The following is a 7,500-nucleotide window of genomic DNA, read 5'->3' as shown; positions in this document are numbered from 1 at the left end:
CCCCCCTCTCTCTCTGTCTTTTCACTTCTCTCTATCACAACGTCTTTCTTCTCTCAGCCTCTCAAATAAACACGATCATTCTCTCTCTCTCTCCCTCTCAACCTCTTGAATAGACACGAACATTCTCTCTCTCTCTCTCTCTCTCTCTCTCTCTCTCTCTCTCTCTCTCTCTCTCTCTCTCTCTCTCTCTCTTCCTCTCTTCTCTCAGCCACTCAATCTCTCTAAGTATAGACACTTTCTTTCTCTATTTCTTCACTACCCTCCATCACACTGTTAAAATTAAATAAATAAATAAATAGATAGATAGATAAATTAATAAACTAACCACTAAAATGTCCAGAACCTGGAGAAGCATGGAATTGGCATTGTTTTTGAGAGCCTGGCGCTGTGCTGAAGGAGAAAACCCAAATAATATAATCACTGCTGCACTGAAGAGCAATGGTTATACGAGAACATTAGCACAGATAGAACGAAAGAAGCAGGAGTTTACACGTTCCTATGCTCTCATAAGTTCCCATATCAGCACTCTTGATGCCATCTTTGATAATAAACACAGCAAAGATGACAAGGATGGAGGCACGGATGCAGATGAGGATGTCACCCCCACTCAAGAAAACAAAGAAGATTCAAGCGAGAAACCTGCTCGGAAAGTAAACCCGAGTGAAAGTGCCCCTACCACCATCAAAACGAAAAACCATGGAGGTGAAAGGGCCAAGAAAGAAGAATTGAAAGCAGGAAAAACCAAAACTAAATCAAAAGATGAAACAGCCAAAGAAAGAAGCAGACCTGAATATCCATATAACAAAAAGGATAGAAAGAGACAGCACACACGAATGTGCAAATTCTACTTGAAAGGTGTCTGCTGGCACGGAGAGGAAGGTGCAGGCTGCCGTTTTGCACACCAAAGACCCCGCCACATAAACATGAAACAGGGCAGAAACCATCTGCCAAAAGGAAAGGATTACGCACCACCTACCCCAAAACGGAGGTACGCAGATGTAGTGCGTGCCAGAGACCAGACCTAACAACAACATGTTGAAAGGGCAGCGGCTGAACAACAATCTTTTTTGTGCATGGCGCAAAAGATGGTACAGCAGCTGACCTGGCTACAATCGCACAGATGGGACTATCCCCAATACATAAGACCACCACAGCAAATAGACCTAAGATGGGCACCACTGGCAGCAACACACACATCACATCCATACTCTTACTGAACATCAGAGGACTGTTATCACTTAGTAACAGGACAAAAATCCCTTTCTTGAGAGACCTTGTTGCTTGCAATCAAGCCTTATGCATAGCACTTATGGAAACCCACCAGAAACCAGATATAGGAAATGCAGAAATACACATACCACAGTATGTTGTATTTTGGACTGACAGAAAAGAAAGGAGTCATGGTGGAGTTGCTATGTACATCCGCGAAGACCTCACATCCCAGGTCCTTTTATCACACTCAAATTCAGTATGTGACACACTAATTATACATATAAGACAACTCAATGTAGTTATATGTGCTACATATCGCCCTCCAGATGCTCCAAATCATGTAGGCAAGTTTGAAGACTGCCTTACAAAAATAGAAGAAGTTCTAGACACATTAGAACAACACATAAGTGTACTCCTTATGGGAGACTTCAATCTGCCCAATGTCAGATGGCCCGAGGGCCTTTCTCTCCCAGGAATGACGCGATACGAACAAGGGCAGGTGAATTCCCTCCTGAACCTTGCCAACACTTTGTACATGGAACAAGTGGTACTCCAGCCAACCAGGGCAGGTAACATACTGGATCTCTGCTTCACAAATAATATGGATCTCATCCATAATGTGAAAGTGACACCGACGCTACTCTTGGATCACAACATGGTAGAGCTGACCATGTACGGACCAAAGGAAGCCATGGACATGCAGCCTACAAGAAACTCTCAGAATCTTTCCAGTTTGAACTTCAATAAGGCAAACTGGAAACAGATTGAGAAAGAGATCCTCAAACAAAACTGGCCTAAATGTCTCTCCTCACCGGACATCGACATGAAACTTAAACAATTCATGTCTGTAATGCAAGCCATATGCTACAAATGTGTCCCAGAGAGAAAGGCCACTGTACACAAGAACAAAATCCCCAGGGAGAGGAAAATTCTTATGAGACGGCATACAAAAGTTTCAAATCGCCTAAACAAACAAATTGAAAGCAGTGAAAAGTCCCGCCTGAAAATACAACTGCTAGAGATTGAAAAAAATCTGCAACTCTCCCACGGAAAAGAAAGAGCAGACAAAGAAGCCTGGGCTATAGACAATATAAAATCTAACCCCAGAGCTTTCTACAAGTTTGCCAAAGAAACAGCTTCAGTGCACTGCAGGATAAGGCCACTCCTTGAAATGCCTTACTTAGGGTTCCAGTTGTGTTTTAGTCCAAAAAATTTTTAACTTCTTGCAGAGTTCGAGCCCACGGCAACATAATGTCTCCTCCACTATTTAAGTATTACGTGTCAAAAGTGAAACAAAAACACGCATGTCAAATACTTTCACTTTAAAAATGAAACTACTCCACTAACTGAAACAATCACATTTCGATACTGTAATGAGAGATACTTTCACAGAGAGAGAAAGAGAGAAAGAGAAAGAGAGAGATGTATATGTATACATATAGATGTATATGTACACATATATGTATAGATATAGAGAGAGAAAGAGAGAGAGAGAGAGAGAGAGAGGTGTATATGTATACATATAGATGTATATGTACACGTATATGTATAGATATATATATATATATACATAGATCTATATGCATACATGTATATGTATACATATGTGCAGATGTATATATATATATATATATATATATATAGATGTACATGTAATATGTACATATATACATATATACATGCATACAGATATCTATACATATATACACCCATCACACACACATACACATGCACACAAACACACACATTAGTCATTTGTTTTCTTATCCAAAACTACGTCAAAAGTACTGAATGGATCTTTATGAAATTTGGAAATTATATTCTTTGCTTAACGGCCATAACTCCCATGAAAATTCATATATTTTTGATGTTGATGAAATTTTAACCCCAACATAACAGATGAGCATTATTTGTAATTCAACGGTACAACAGTGTAAGACTACCCTTTCAGATATACTTACATTGTGATTTCTGCAATGTGGTGCATAAATTGTCAAGTAAATGAGACGCATCTTTGCCTCCACTGATTCACTTGCAAAGTGTTGAGTAAAATTATTTCGTTGCAGACCTCCGGCCATTTTGTTCTGCTGTTAATTCTGTAGATGACCTCAAACACAAAGTCTTTCCCAACTTTAAACAAAACTACCAAAATCACAATTTGTTATGTGAAAGAGCAATATTAGCTCCAAAAAACGTAGCTGTTACAAAAATTAATCAACACCTGATGCATTCTCTTCCCGGCAATCTTCAAACTTACAAGTCTGTTGATACAGTTCCAGATACAAATGAAGTGGTGAACTATCCTCCTGAATTTCTCAATTCGTTGGAGCCTCCAGGACTACCTCCCCACATATTATCACTTAAAGTTGGAACGCCTGTTATGCTGCTCCGCAATCTGGAACCACCAAGACTTTGCAATGGAACACGACTCGTGATAAAGAAAATGATGTCACATGTTATCGAGGCTACCATTCTTTCTGGATGTGCAAAAGGGGATGACGTCTTTATTCCAAGAATTCCTCTTACTCCATCAGGAGCAGACATTCCTTTTACATTCAGAAGACTACAATTCCCCCTTCGTGTGACTTTTGCCATGTCCATAAACAAATCTCAGGGTCAAACACTGTCTGTAGCTGGTCTTCTCTTGGAAGAGCCCTGCTTCTCACATGGACAACTGTATGTTGGCTGCTCAAGAGTGGGCAGCAAAAAAACCTATTTGTATATGCTCCACAAGGGAAAACAAGGAACATTGTTTACAACGAGGTGTTATAATCACAACAGCAAGAAAGTATGTACATGATCACCTTCTTTTACGAAACTTCATTGACTTTCATATATTTATATTGATATACATATATATACGTGTGTTTGGGTGCGTGTGTGTATATACATCTCTATATATAAAGATGATGCGTAGTCTAGACGGCGTTTTTAGATTTCATTATTCTCTTTAACCCGGGCAACGCCGGGTATTTCTGCTAGTGTGTATATATATATATCTCTATACACATACACACACAGGGGTATATCTGTGTATATATAGTAGTGTACAGAAGGAATGTGAGATGAGAATGTGTATTTGTTTGTTTTGACAGTTGATGTTGTTGTTGTTGTTGAAGATAAGTCTTATTAAATATTGTTCTTTCATATTTAAACCCCGTCGCTTATTGCAGCATAATTGATGGCGGTTCAGGGATGGGGGTCCTCTCTGTGTGTGCAAGTGTGAGTGTGTATATGTGTGTATATATATATATATATATATATATATATATATATATATATATATATATATATATATATATACGTATATATATGTATATATGTGTGTATATACATGTGTATATATATATATATATATGTATGTATATATTTATATGTATATGTACATATATATATGTATATATACATGTGCGTGTTTGTATATGTAATTGTGAGGTGTTTATATTTATGAGTGCTTGTGTATACAGATGTAACTACTATAAATGTATTATTCATTTGCACATACATGCATGTCTGTATATGTATTTATATATGTGTGTATATATACATGTATACATGCATATATATATATACATATATAGATAAAGAGAGAGAGAATGAAAGACAAATAGATGTATACACACATATATATAGATAGATATATAGACAGATAAAATACGAAAGTACATATATACATACATGTGTGTGTGAGCGTGTATATATTTCATATGGATAAGTTTACCATATGGGAGAGTTATCGAAAGAGCAAGGGAGAGCAAGAGGTGGTGGTGGTCAGGAGAGTAGGATTATAGTCGTTCGTATATACACGCCTGATTAAACACACTTGAATCGCACACAGAGAGAACTTTATATTACCAAAATTGTTTATCTTCATATATACACATACATGCCTGTGTATATATGTAATTAGGCACATATTACATATAACGCAGGTAGGTATATATATATATATATATATATATATATATATATACACACAATATATATATATATATGCATGCATGTATGTATGTATGTATGTATGTATGTATGTGTCTATGGTGAAGGCAAATGGCCTTGTGGTTCAAGGTGTTGCACTTGTGATCACAGAATTGTAGGTTCAATTCCTGGACAGAGTGATGCATTGCATTCTTAAGCAAGACCCTTTATTTCACGTTGCTCCACTCCACTCGGGTGTAAGTGGGTAACAGTAATGAGCTTTGTGTTCAGAAGTTTATTTCCAAACCACATGGTTTCAGGTTCAGTCCCACGGTGAGGGACCTTGGGCAAATGTTTTCTGCTATAGTCTGCATTGACTAAAGCGTTGTTAGTGGATTTGGAAGATGGAAACTGTATGGAAGCCTATCGTGTGTGTGTTTGTTCACCCATGCACTACTTGGCAAATGGTGTTGCTTTGTTTGCATAGCAATGACTTAGCAGTCTGCCCAATGAGAACAACTGATGGAATAAGCAGCAGAGCATCAAATAAGGACCAGCTTTTGAAAGAACAAAAAGAAAAAAAAAAGAAAAAATTACCAGAGTTGATGCGATTGAGTAAATCTGTGCAAGGTGGTGCTCCAGCTTGGCTGCAGTCCAATGACTGGAACAAATATGAAAGAACTAAAAGGGAAACTTCAGAAACTCATCTTGTTTAAACTTGAATCACAAAAGAGCAACGGGGGAGAATAACTCGTGTGTGTCGGGGGGGGGGGGGGGTTACATATATATGCATGTATATATAAAGATATATATTTATCATCATCACCATCATCATCATCATCATCATCATCATCATTATCATCATCATCGTTTAACGTCCGCTTTCCATGCTAGCATGGGTTGGACGATTTGACTGAGGACTGGTGCAACCGGATGGCAACATCAGGCTCCAATCTGATTTGGCAGAGTTTCTACAGCTGGATGCCCTTCCTAACGCCAACCACTCAGAGAGTGTAGTGGGTGCTTTTACGTGTCACCCGCACGAAGGCCAGTCAGGCGGTACTGGCAACGGCCACGCTCGAAATGGTACATCTTATGTACCACCCGCACAAGAGCCAGTCCAGGGGCACTGGCAACGATCTCACTTGGCTTGCCGGGTCTTCTCACGCACAGCACATTTCCAAAGGTCTCGGTCAGTAGTCATCGCCTCGGTGAGGCCCAATGTTCGAAGGTCTTGCCTCACCACCTCAGCCCAGGTCTTCCTGGGCCTACCTCTTCCACGGGTTCCCTCAACTGTTAGGGTGTGACACTTTTTCACGCAGCTATCCTCATTCATTCTCACCACATGTCCATACCAGCGCAATCGTCTCTCTTGCACACCACAACTGATGCTTCTAATGTTCAGCTTTTCTCTCAAGATACTTACACTCTGACGGGTATGCACATTGACATTACACATCCATATATATATATATATATATATATATATATATATATACACAGATATATATACATATATATACATTTGTATGTATATATATATATATATATGTGTATATATATATACACACACACACATATATATATATGCATATATATATATACATGTATGCATCTGTATTTGTACCTCCCCTATCGCTTGACCACCGGCGTGGGTATACTCTTTTACTCTTTTACTTGTTTCAGTCATTTGACTGCGGCCATGCTGGAGCACCGCCTTTAGTCGAGCCAATCGACCCCAGGAGTTATTCTTTGTAAGCCTAGTACTTATTCTATCGATCTCTTTTGCTGAACCGCTAAGTTACGGGGACGTAAACACACCAGCATCGGTTGTCAAGCGATGGTGGGAGTACAAACACAGACACACAAACATATATATATACATATATACGACGGGCTTCTTTCAGTTTCCATCTACCAAATCCACTCACAAGGCTTTGGTCGGCCCGAGGCTATATTAGAAGACACTTGCCCAAGGTGCCACGCAGTGGGACTGAACCCAGAACCATGTGGTTGGTAAGCAAGCTGCTTACGTTCCTGCAATCTAGCAGTTCGGCTAAAAGGACCGATAGAATAAGTACTAGGCTTACATCGAATAAGTCCTGGTTTTCGACTAAAGCCCCTTCTCCAGCATGGCTGACACAAGCAAAGGAATAAAAAATCCATAAAGGACGAAACTTCCAGTTATTCGTCACATGTAATTACCTCCCCTTAACCACCTTCTCATTTTATTTAATATTTCAAACGAATCCCTCGGCCGCTCCAGAACGTCGACTGCGGCTCCCAGGGCCGCAGGCAGCCCTCGACTATATTCATTCTATAAATATTATAATTGTTTTCTTTAATCTGACTTGTGTGTCACATTTTTGG

Source organism: Octopus bimaculoides, chromosome 28 (genome assembly GCF_046866305.1).
Source record: "Octopus bimaculoides isolate indiv1 chromosome 28, ASM4686630v1, whole genome shotgun sequence".
NCBI lineage: Eukaryota > Metazoa > Mollusca > Cephalopoda > Octopoda > Octopodidae > Octopus > Octopus bimaculoides.
Note: the sequence above shows the minus strand (reverse complement) of the source record.